Source organism: Solanum stenotomum, chromosome 10 (assembly GCF_019186545.1).
Source record: "Solanum stenotomum isolate F172 chromosome 10, ASM1918654v1, whole genome shotgun sequence".
NCBI lineage: Eukaryota > Viridiplantae > Streptophyta > Magnoliopsida > Solanales > Solanaceae > Solanum > Solanum stenotomum.
In genome coordinates, this window is record NC_064291.1 from 11,444,787 (window position 1) to 11,458,571 (window position 13,785).

Genomic DNA, 13,785 nt, shown 5'->3' on the forward strand with positions numbered 1-13,785 from the left:
TGACCAAAAACTCAAACTTAACTTAACCAATTTTCCAGATTTTTATTATTTCAAAAATTCATTCTTTCTAATTCTAGCTCTTTCTAGTTGTATCAATTTGTGAGATGTTACAACAAGTGCAGGAACTTTAATTTATTTTTCATGATCTTATTGCTGAGGATATGGTAGTAAATGAAGCTTTTCAAGTGACTGCAATGATAGAGAAGTTACCTCCTTCGTGGAACGACTTCAAGAATTATTTAAAGCACAAACGTAGGGAAATGAAGCTTGAAGATCTTGTGATTTGGATCAAGAACAAGGAAGATAACAAGACCACCGGAAATAAGTCTCGTAGGAATTCGACAATAATGGGAGTTAATATTTTTGAAGAAGATCCTATCAAAGGCAAGAAGAGAAAGAAGTCCAACGGACAAAAGTCAGAACAGGCCAAAAAGAAATTCAAGGGCAACTGTTACAACTGTGGTAAGGTTGATCACAAATCTTCTGATTGTCATTCTCCAAGAAAGGACAAGGACAAAGGCAAAAGTCAAGAAAACATCGTGGAAGAGATGGAAGATGCAGATGATCTCTATGCAATGATCTCGGAGTACAACTTAGTTGGAAATCCCAAGGAGTGGTTTCTCGACTCAGGTGCCATTCGACATATTTGCTCTGCAAAAGAAGCCTTTGCAACGTATACTCCTGCTGATTTCGATGAAGATTTATTCATGGGGAACAAAGTAACATAAAGGATTGCAGGAACTGGAAAAGTAATATTGAAAATGACATCAGTCAAGGTGTTGAATTTGAAAAATATTCTGCACAGTTCCTACTATTAGGAAGAATTTAGTTTCTGTTGCCCTCCTCGTTAAGAACAGGTTTAAGTGTGTCCTAGTTAGTGACAAAGCTGTAATAAGTAAGAATGAGATGTTCTTAGGAAAAAGCTACCTCACTGATGGCCTCTTCAAACTGAATGTAATGATTGTTGACAATATTCATAAGAATTTTGCTTCTGTTTACTTATTGGAGTCAAATAATTTATGGCATGCCCGTTTGGAACATGTAAATTACAATGCCTAGCAAAAATTGATTACTTTAGAAGTATTGCTTGATTTCAAATGTGATAAATCGAAATGTGAAATTGTGTGGAATGTAAGTTTGTTTAACATCCTTAAAGTCTGTTGACAGGAATTCAAAACCTTTAGACTTAATTCACACAGATATATCGATATGAAGTCAATATCACCTTGTGGTGGGAAAAAGTATTTTATAACTTTTATTGACGATTGCACTCGATTTTGTTGTGTATATTTGCTTAGTAGTAAGGATGAACCAATTGATGCATTTAAGCAATACAAAAATGAAGTGAAAAATCAATTGAATCTAAAGATAAAAATGATTCGGAGTGATAGGGGTGGAGAATACGAATCTCCTTGTGCAAAGATATGTTTGTAATATGGTATTATTCATCAAACTATTGTACCCTATACACCACAATCAAATGGTTTGGCGGAACGGAAGAACAGAACATTAAAGGAAATAATGAATGCCTTGATAATCAGTTCTGGTTCACCGCGAAACTTGTGGTGGGGAAGCCATCCTTACGGCTAACAAGATACTCAATAGGGTACCCCGTAGCAAAACGCAATCGATTCCATATGAATTATTTAAAGGAAGGAAACCCAACTTGAAATATTTCAAAGTGTGGGGGTATTTAGCCAAGGTAGAGGTTCATTTACCCAAGAGGGTTGAAATTGGACCCAAAACAATGGATTGTGTATTTATTAGATATGCTGTGAACAGTAAGGCCTGTCGGTTTTTGGTTCAAAAATTTGATAATCCTGAAATTCATGTTAATACGGTAAGTGAGTCAGATAACGCTAAGTTTTTTGAACACATCTATCTGTATAAAACTGAATGTGAGTCGACAAGTGAAAGACCTAAAAGACCACGGGAATAATCAACGGAAAATACACTACCTAATGAGGATCCTAGGTGTAGTAATCGCCAATGGAAATCCGTAAGGGCACACTGTGCATTTAGTGGGCTTGATCTTCTTTCCTTTCTGTTTATTATAGATTATGGTATGTTTTACAGATTTTAGTTTTTGTTAATTAATTTTTGTTCTTCACTGTCTGATTTAATGTCATGACCCAAGGGTACCCCCTAGACTTAACATGGCACATAGGACCCCGAAAGGGCACCATGTAAGTCACTTAGCATATCATAACATAAGTAAAGAATAATAAAGAGTAAAACACATTTTTTAAAAAAGTCTTAAGAAATTTTTCATAAAAGCAAAGCGGAAGTCTAGACTTGTCTCATAATGTCATCTATTACAATAAGAGTCTCAAAAATAGGGTCACAACCCTTAACAACATAGTTCTCAAATGAAAATACAAGAAAAGAAACTAGAAGATCATCATCCGTCCTCGAACCATGAGGACTCACTAATGAGCAAGGAGAATAGTGAATCCAAGCTTCAACCAAGAAGGATATCACCTCAAGAACCGGGACCTACACTAATACAAAATGTTGAAAAAAATATGGGTTAGTACAAAATTGCACTAAGTATAATAGCCATGCAAGAAATCATTGAAATATGCTAAAAATGACATTTTGGTTGAAAACCATGCATTTTACCAAGTTTGAACTCATCATGCATACATTGGAAATCATAAGTCATAAACCATATTATCATGCATAGATCATCACATTATAATGGCAACATATCATAAGTATTCTCAAAGTCTACTTGTGCAATGCATGAGTAAGGTCCCATATCCCTACTCATACTAAGTAAAGCTTCTTGAGTAGCTATGGTTTATAAATCATCTTCTTGTTCATATTAACATATTAGGGAATAAGCCTTAACCGATATAAACCATGTGAGCTAACATGGAATCCGGTGTCTACCCCACACCGAAAAGGGGTTGTCCTACTTGCCTAAGGTAGAATCATACTCTTAGCTTAGGTGGATCTACTAGCTAAAGACCTATGCGGGCACATAGTTATGGGATAAGGGGATTGCTACTAAAAACCCAACCTCTACTAACGGAAGAGCTTCCATCCCAAGAGATTGCTATTAGGAAAACCCAACCTCAACTAACGGAAGAGCTCCCATCTCATATCAAAATCCACTCGGTGCTAAGCATTGATTCCCACAATTTACATTTTAAGTCTTGACTTAAGTTCATAAGCATAGAAGATGTCTTGACAATCTATCAATCATAATCATACTATAGCTCCAAGATTCATTAGGTGAGACTAGTCTTCCAACCTTAGAATCATCATATGTGACAAACCTTTCACATCATATCATATGCATACATAAATGTGTTCATGAGGATAACAACCCAACACAACAACAATAAGATCATAATCATATTCACTTTACTCTCAAAGTGTTCTTATGGCCCTTACATAGCCCTCATAATCATGCATAATTATCATATTTTGCCTTTCAAGGCCACAAGCCATCAACCTATCCACAATTACTAAAATAGACACAATTGATAGCATGATTCAAGTAACCCAACTATAATAAGCATAATCTCATATCAATCCTTCTAAAGTCGACAATTCATATCTAAGATCCAACTTTGAGAAATTAGGGATTTCATGGGTTCTTGGGGGAATTTCATAATAAATCAACAATAAATCATCAATTCAATCATAATCCATCATAAATCAACCATTAAAAATGTTTTTGGAAAGAACCCATAAGATTGAAGACAAACCCTAACCTTGGGGAGAAATCACTAGTTTTGAAATTGAATTTGAAGGGACTCGTTGGATGAAAATTATCCAAGGATGAAGACTACCATACCTTGATAATGAATCTACAATGAATTTGAGTGAAATATCCTTGAATCTTCAAGCCCTAGCTCCAATTCTACTCTTCTTCTTCTTTGAGTTTTAGAGAGAGAAATATTGTGAGGAAGATGAACTTTTGATTTGATTTGGGTATTTGTGAAAATGACTCAGTTTTAGGTGTATTTTGACTTAAAATGACTTATATAGTTGTATAAAAATCATACAAAATGACCCCACTTTGATAGGACTTAAAAAGGAAATGACTTAATTACACCCCATTTAAGTGACCATGCCTAGGTGCCACGAGGGGACCCATAAGCCATGGTCATGACCACGAGCCATGGTCGCACTCGTGGTCCTTGAGGTAGTGGCTAGGCACTTGGCATCTCAAGCATCACACGCCCAAGGCATTTTCACGAGGGGTTCCACGAGTCATGGTCAAGACCACTGGTCGTGGTCCCTCTCGTAGACCTTGAGGCAGTGGCTTGGCCACTTGGTTGCCACCCTCATATGCCCAAATCTTCTCCACGAGCCTCCTCACGAGTCGTGGTCTTCACCACGAGCCGTGAAGTGGCTAGTAAAGGAGAGCCTATTTTGGGCAGATATTTGAAGAGCTCATTGCCTAGGCTACCACGAATCACACCACAATTTGTGGTTCCTACCACGAGTCGTGGGGGTGGTCGTGGTCACTAGGGCAGTGTCTACAGGAAAGTGGACTGTTTTGGTCCTCTCCCTTGGCCCTTTCCCACCTTCTTGACTCTTACCCTCTCGTTTTAGTTCTAGTTTAGTCCAATATTTTCCGGAGTGTTACATTTAAACTTTGGTAACTTAGTGTTTCTGCAAAGTTTTTCTTATCACCAGTATTGTTTAGAATACAGATTGCTAACATAGAAGTCCTACATAGACAAAACACAAAATAGATGTTGGGTATATAAGTAAGGAGGTCTTACCAACTAGTGACGGGTTTTAAAGTCATGTGGGCCTAGGCTCAAAGCGGACAATATCACTAGTGGGCTAGGCTTTTACAAATGGTAATAGAGCCACTCATGTGACAACCTTGTTGATGTGGGCCAGATTTCAACTGAGTATAGGAAAATCCCAGTAGGGCGGAAAAAACCTCAATGTTGAGTCTAGCCAAATCTCATTCGTTGGGGCAAACCTCAGTGAGGAGACTAAGTCAATAGAGGGGATGTATATGACTCCCCTTCTTAAGATAAGAAGTCTCACATCAGTAAAATATAATAGAGTATTTGGTATATAAGTTAGTAGGCCTTACCAACTGGTGACTTGTTTTAAAGTCATGCGGGACTAGGGCCAGAGCAAACAATATCACAAGCGGGCTAGACCGTTACAAATATATATAAGATAATTCTTTTTTTATACTTTGTTGAATCTTCCTAAAAAGTGGTAAATATTAAATTCTTTTTTTACTCCTTATGCTAGAATATCTAACTTAGTTGTTCAAGAAAATAACTCAATAGTGAAAAAACAAAGATAAACACGAGAGAAAAATTGATTTATAGATTTCTTCATTTAATTCAATTTATCTTTTTCGTGTAGAATTAAAAAAATTAAGAGAAAAAATAATTAAGTATATTTGTCATTGTTATTTTTCTATGAAAACTAATAAATACTACCTCTATCACAATTTAATGGCCAACGTAAATTTTTTAGTGAATCACATTAACTTTGTGAGAACTATTTAAATTATTTTGTCAAAATCTATAAATTATAGATATGTACTTATTAAAGTAAATAGTCCTCAATTTGATTGCTCTTTATTAACTTTTTGAGAACTGTTTGTATAGAGGAGTTTACTAGTGTGAATGTAAAGATGTAGAGAATATCAAATAAAATTAAAATCAGTCACTTTGGAAAGATGATGTTGCCGAAATTATATAATAAAATGGGAATAAAGTAGTTGTTGTCAAAATATAACAACCCAATAAGGTTGGGGTCCAATTCCACAAAAAGTGTGGTGAGAGTACTTACAGTTTGCAAACAAATTTAAATCCAAAAGTAAACTATAAAACGTGAGATATCCTCAGTCGCTTCATTATTTCAATTTAATTTCTCAAGAGAATACCTTGGCTATCAAGACGAGGCAATTGAACCAGTAAGGAAAGCACAATTTTACTTCTTCATTCGATCCAAGTATAGAGTTGATAACTCATCTACCAAGTAGAATATAAATGTGAAGAAGAGGGTACTAATCTGCTTCTTCATTTTATTCACACATGCACGCACGCACGCACGCACACACAGTTCTATCTAATAAGTGTCACAACTCTATAGTGCGATGCTTCCCTAGGTCTGCAATTTTTAGTTCTTTTCCCTGTCTTCCTTGTTTTGAATTTATTGACTATCACTAACAGAGATGTGATTCTTCTTGGTTTTGTAGTATATTTTTTTTCACTTTTTGATTTCCTTGAATTAGTTGTAAAATTAATTTCCTACGTTCAGTCCTAGATTTTGATTGTTTTATGTCTCATGAAGTTTATTTAATCCACAATTTTGTATGAGTATATCTCAATTAGGGGTGACAGTTGGACTGGTTGAATCAAATTTGGGCAGGTCATAATGCATCAAAACAAAAAATGGGTCAAAAATCAACCCAATCTAAATTGTCTTGGGTAAAAATGGGTCAGATAATGAATTATGAAATGCGTCAAGATGCAATCCAATTTTTACTAAGTTTTAATTATTTTAGTTGTTCTTTTAAAATATTTTAGTACCTAATAATTATTTTTTTACTGTGGCTATATGTAACATATCAAATTTCTTAAAAAAAATTTGACAAGATTTTAAGTCAATTTGGATTACATATCAACTCAATTTTTAATGGGTTGAATTGAGTTAGATTAAAATGGGTTGGACGGGTTAAGCGAGATAGATTTAATTTTGCCACCACTAGTCTAAATCTAGTTAAAGTTTGATTTAAGTAAAGCACATCGATAAATTTGTTCTTAAAAAAATCTCCTTTTTATTCCATTAGATTTGTCATGTTGTAATTTTATCAAAAAAGAGGATACATAGTAAATTTCTTCTACATCTTATCATTGTTTATTAATTATTCTTTTATTTTTACTCTTGTTAAGTAATTACTTTTTAAATTAATTCAATTACTAGTGAACGAATTTTAACTTTCAAATATATTTAATAAAATTAATTTTGTAAAATAAATTATTAACTCGTAATGTTTAAGGGAGAGCAATATGCAAGCTGGAAAAATAAAAAAGAAAAAATGGCGTAATTCAAAATTTTCGATCAAAGAAGAAAAAGATATAGACAACTATGCGCAACAAGGACTACCACAAAGTACAGTGAATAGTTTCAATCTTATTGACTTCATTGCTATGGTAATTTTCATATATTCTGTTTACCTAATTATGTCCCTATCTAGAGTAACTTTTTAGTAGTCCAATAAGAGATCTTTTTGACAATTTTATTTGTAAGAGATTGTCATTGTTGTAGGGTCAACTTTTTAGTAGACAGTGGTATGCCAAGGTACTTGAAAGGTAGATCGGCGGTAGTATAGCTTGAGATCTTGGTCTATTCATTACACAATAAATTTTCTATTTTCAGTCACTCAAAGAAAATGAAGAGGAAAGTTGTAAGAAGATGATACAGCATGAGAGATCTAAAGAATGTAGTGAATGCTAAAAAGGAAAAAGAGCAACAAAGTTCTTTCGAGAAGGAACCACTTGAAACACAACAACAACAACAACGTATCAACAGTATTCGAACAATTAACATTTTCTAGTTGACTTATATTACTTCTTTCAAATTATTTTGATGTGGAGATGGAGATGAGTCCTAAATTTTTAATTAATTTTATTCCTGGTATGTAACTAATTATTTATGATACACAATTAATAATTTATTTAAACATCTTATAATTGACATATATCCTATTAATCATTTTATTTTCATTTGGTTATGCGTGATTTTCCAGGTGTGTTTGATCATACCTTAATGAAGTAAGACATTGATAATAGATTAAATCTTTCGACGAAAGAGAATAAAGAAGAAGAGGACCATTTATATAAGGGAATTATACAAGAGAGTACAATGTTTAGATCCCTTTTTGATCTATGAGAGGTAATTCATTAATCATGACTTATGTCTATTAACTTAATTTAGGGAATGTTCTAATTTGTTGTCAATTCTGACCTATTAGTTTTGAGAGAAAGGTTTTACTTTTTGTTGGCGTGAAATTTTTGTTGAGCTTGGTCATTGTATTCGACAATTAATATTTATTTTTCAATTATTTTTAATATAACAAAGTGAATTTATAGGTGATAATACGAAATAAGATATTTGAAGAACATAATGAAAGTAGCACAACAAAGGACCAAAAGGATTTTATCCAAGAGAAACTACCTGACCAACAACAACAAGAAGACATCACTGGTAATTCAAAAAATTTACATCTTACTATTGATACTTATATTATTTACAAGTTTTTCGGTATGTGCGTTGCACGTGATTACCGATTTAGAAAAAATATATGTTATAGTAAATAATATTTCTTATTTAAACGAAGATTTGAATAATAAATTTTGCACAAAATAATATTGCAGATTCTTTTGTGAATGTTCGATGTGGATCGTCATATATATCGCTTATTCACAAGAATATATGAAGATGGTCAATGGAATATTTGATTGGTTAAATGCAATAATGTATATATTTATTTCAATTTGATGAGTTTCAATCATGTATTAGTCGTATCGTACAAATATTACCTTATAGACGATATTTATTGTGCATTTTTGCTGTCATCTAAACAGATGTGCTTTGTATGTGTATTCTACGTTAAACCACTTAGATGCATTTTTTAGAACTATTTTTGTGTATTAATTTTTATTCTATAAGTTATAACATAATAGATGTCATTCTTGTTGTTGTCTCTCATATTTGACCTCTCGATTGACTGTGTACATAAATCGAAGATTATCTGACTGTCCATAGTCAACTAAGAAAGGTTTCCTTATTTTTACTGAAAAAACTATAAGTTTAACTTAAAGAATATATTATATCTGTGAAATCATATATTTAATCACATGTTTGTCTTACACCCAAAAAAGATATAGTTTATATACTTCAACACCGTATTATAACATATAATAGGGGCGGTAGAGTAATATGAAATTGGTCAAAGGTTAATATAAGAAGAGATGAAAGATAGATATAATTAATCTAATAGCTATGATAATTCATAATATTATAACTAAAGAGTGTAAAAGAGTGTATGTTTGCAATAATTAATAATAACAAAGAGAATTTACAATGTTATAACTAAAGAATTAATGTGCAATAGATGAATTTCTAATAAATTTTATACTTACATAAATAAATAGGACTTTTAATTAATGTTCCCATTTTTATAGTAATAAGATTTTAATTTAGTGTAGGACAACATGAAAATATTTATTCCATATTACTGAATAAAAAATTTATTTTGTAAATGATAAATTTTAAATGATTCATATATATCCACATATTTTCAAATTTGTTGTGAGTTTTTTTTTTTTAAAAAAAGAATTCAGAACATTATAGAATAATATATTTTGAAGTGATAAGATCTTGTTAGCCACTGTTCCACAAAGTTTTCCGGATCCTCAGTGACACTTAAACAAGTGAAATCTGGAGGATTCATCCTTAAGAACTCACGGATCGTGGATGTATCAGTCACATCCTATTGATTCCCTCTTTGTTGCCCAGCTTGGTTGGCTACAACTTGACTCAACATCCGGATAACATCTCGAAACTCAGCATTAGTGACCTCTCCTTGGGGTTGCACTTCAGCTGCATTGGGCACCCCTTAATCCAGGGATCAACATTTCTCTTAGCAGGACGACCCTAGACAACTCTTCGTGGAGGCATGATCTGAAAGATACACGCAAGCACGAATTAGAAAGAAACTTTATAGAGTTGAACTATATCGCACGAAAAGAGTAAGAAAGAAGTGAGATAGTTCCTAAATGTACCTGCCTCCGAATTATAGAGGTGACACACTTCACACTGATAACTAGGACTTTACAGACATGACTTAATAGACACCCTAGGACTGTTGAACTATGTGCTATAATTCAAGTTTTCATGCCCTGAGCCTACATCTGGACATCGCCCGCATTTGAGAACCATTGCTGGCCCCAAGCAAACTGTTGGCCTGGCTCAACTCTCATCGGAGGTTCACCAAAGGTAACTCGAGCTACACATATCAACGAAGCGCCTGTTGATGACCCTGTTTACATGTATCTGCATCATGAAAGATGCAAACCAATTGACGTCAGTATATGGAATGCACGAGCATGTAAGGGAACTCTAAAGCACAGACATAAGTTTGAACTGTTAAAAATGAAGAACATACTCACTTTATCTCAACTTAACTCAACTAAACTCAGTTCAATATAAAAGAAACAGTAAAAATGCATTATAAAGAAAGCTTTTAAAACATTAGATAATAACTCAATCTATTTAAAAAGTATAATAATAACTATTTTACCCTTATATGGGAGACTCTCTAATCGATAACAATCATTATGAGCTATGTGATGATACAATGTCTCGCCCACGCTGCCAGAATTGTCTTAAACCTTGTCAGAGTATAAGACATCCTCAACTAAGTGGATCCACTAAGCTATGCTTAAAAATCAATAAGGAATCATCTAAAAAGTATGACCCTTTCTACCCATGTTGGTATACATGATCTATGAGGACTTTGAGTTGTCTGAACTCGTCCTCATATTGGTGCTCAATACTAATCCCATTAATATAAATCATGATCATATGTTCAAAAACATGTAGTCATCCTCAAACTTTGAGATTATTACTCAAAAGGTTCTCTTAAAAGAGATAGTGCTCAAAACTCCTCATGAACTCATTTGGAAATCGATGTTTTCTTTCATATTAAATGTAAAAACATTTACTCTTAGGAATACTTAGTTCCAATATATTCATTTTGAAAAAATTAAATCAAACTTTCCTCATCCTCATACTCAAGTACTCAAGCCTTAAAAGAAGTTTTAAAAGTTTGTAAAATACTTCTCAAAATAACTCAAAAGACTCTTTCAAACTCGACTCTTAATTTTTTCTTGAATTTGAATTATGAATTCAAGATTTAAGATTCATAATATGATGGACCTCGTGATGATTAAATGTAGTTTAGATATTTAAGATTAATAAAGGAATCAAAGCTCGACTCAAAGGAACAAGTACGGATCGAAGAGCGGAAGAAGAAGGTGGCCTAATGCTCCTAGCGTAGGGGTGGCGCGTTGCGCAGGGCCTCCAACTACTGGGGGTCAATTCTGGCGCACCACACCATCCCTCCAGGCGCATCTGGGGCGCGACGCTTCCAGAATGATCCAACGAATTTTTCTTCTCATTTTCTAACTCTAATTCTCCTAGAATAGATTGTTTTCCTCAAATTTTCCTTAGATTCAATTACTCAATACAAGTTCATGAGAATCCACTCACTTTTCCTCAAGAACAACCCTCAAAAATCGACATCCTCACCTTAAGAATTCATCAAATCCATAAATTAAGCATGAAGAACGAAACCTCAAGAACACCCATCAAGAATTCAAATCATTCAACCTCAAGAACAAAATTACGGATGGAATTCACATGATTGGTGTGTGGGTGAGCGAACACAACACTATGAAAACTTACATACCTTGTCGAACGCTTGAACTCCTCCTTGCTTCCTCCTCTTGAACTCCTCTCAAAATCCCAATCATGATTTTGAATTATGAAAACTGATCTAAGTCAATTTAGACCCTTAAAATATTTTCAAAAACGTTAAGAGCTAATGGGGTAATGAATAGACCAAATTACCCATCATTAATTCGGGTAAATTTCCTTAAATGGACAGGCTGACTTCAAACGTGCATATCTCCCTCTTCCGAACACGAAATTTAGCAAACTTGATGGAGTTGGAAAGAGGATTCAAAGTCCTTTCATTTGATATCTTATGGGACCAACTAACTCATCATGTATTGAAAGTTATGATTGTTTGAAGTTGGCCCAAAAATCACTACTTAAGCATAAGTTGGACAAATCTCAAATTGGCTATTCCGAATTTAGTTCTTTATAAAAGTAGCTCTTTCTAAGACCGAGGTGTTACAAAATGTGACAGCTAATTGTTAAGGTTAGCAACACTCCTCGACTATGCTCTTCTTTCCTTATTACCATGCCTGATTGGTTGCAACTCATATCTCCCACACGGGTACATGACTGAAACGACCCCAAAAATGCCCGAAAATGTGCTTCGAAAACACCTAAAATTGTAATTTCCATATATCTCAAAATTCGTGCATCATTTCGGAAATTTGACTTCATATTCTTATTCAGGGGGTCAAATTGAGTGGGAAATGAGTCTAACCCGAATTCTAGAACAAACGTATCAAAATTCGAAAATCGCAAAAAATGCGATTTTGAGGGTCAACTTTAAAGGGGCATATCTCTCAGCACACAAGGAACTGGAAGGAGCTCAAACTATCAAAATTAAAGCTCTGTGAGTTATCTTTCCAACGCAATTTGTTTCACCTCATTCCGAGTTAGGATGAAGGAGTTATGACCATTTTCGTAAAACCTGTCCGGCAGAAAATGCAAATTCCAGTAGCCGAAAACACTGTTCACCCGCCTCAATTTTTTTTCTAAGTGTTGGGACGTTTTTTTATAAAAAGGGGACATATCCATCCTTAGTCATTTAACTTCAAAACATCCAAAAACTCTCTCTAAACCCTCTCCAAAAATTCCACCAAGATCATCAACCAAATTCAAGGATCCCAAGCTTTAATTCCGGATTCAAGATTCAATCTCAAGCAATTCTCCATTCCAATCTTCATCAAGAATTCTCCAAAGTTGAGGTATGTGGGTTGATTGTGGAAACCTTCCTTTCCACAAGTCCAACCATTTATCCTCTATTTTACTTCAAGTTTATGGGTCCTTATGATCATTTATGAACTCTTGAATTATGGAATTATTACTACACATCCTATTATGGTCTATTTTTGTATATTATCATGAAATGGAATGATTATATGATGTTTATGGTTTTCATGCCTCCATGATCAAATTATGAAGGTTGTTATATATGTATATATATATGTATGTTGTTGGTGGGCTGTTTTATATGGATTTTGAAATTGGTTGGACTTAGTACTCTTGAAACACATGATTTTATTTACATGAACAAGTAGCCCACCATATGTTTGATAAAATGCCATTTATAGAATTCTTATGAAATGGAAGGTCCAATGTACGTCCTATGAGTCGGATGATTATATAAGTATTGAAATGATGATGAAATGGATACATGTATATGATTTTCTCTATATAGTGTGTGAGTCGACCAAGCCTAGCTCGGGGGGTTGTAGGCCCGGGTAACCGTATCAAGGGGTTGGTACCTTGGTTGCCTAGTACGGGGGGTAGTAGGCCCGTATAACCGTATCGAGGGGTTGGTACCTTGGTTGCCTAGTACGGGGGGTAGTAGGCCCGTATAACCGTATCGAGGGGTTGGTACCTTGGTTGCCTAGTACGGGGGGTAGTAGGCCCGTATAACCGTATCGAGGGGTTTGTACCTTGGTTGCCTAGTACGGGGGGTAGTAGGCCCGTATAACCACATCGAGGGGTTTGTACCTTGGTCCCTAGCTCGGGGGGTGGTAGGCCCGGGTAACCACATTGAGGGGTTTGTACCTCTTTCGCCTCTCCAAGGGGGTGGTAGGCCTTGGAAATACTATATTGATGGTCACTCACCACACATGTACTACGTCCCACTAAATATGATTTTTATGTAAGCATCATTATACATATCATTTCTCTAATGTGCTATCTATCGGGTATGATTATGCATTTTTCCTATGATGTCCATCTATTGTAGCATTGCATTGCATCCCACATACTTAGTACATTCAAACGTACTAACGCATACTCTATGCCTACATGATGTCACCATGTAGGGACCGGAGCACCGCTTGACCA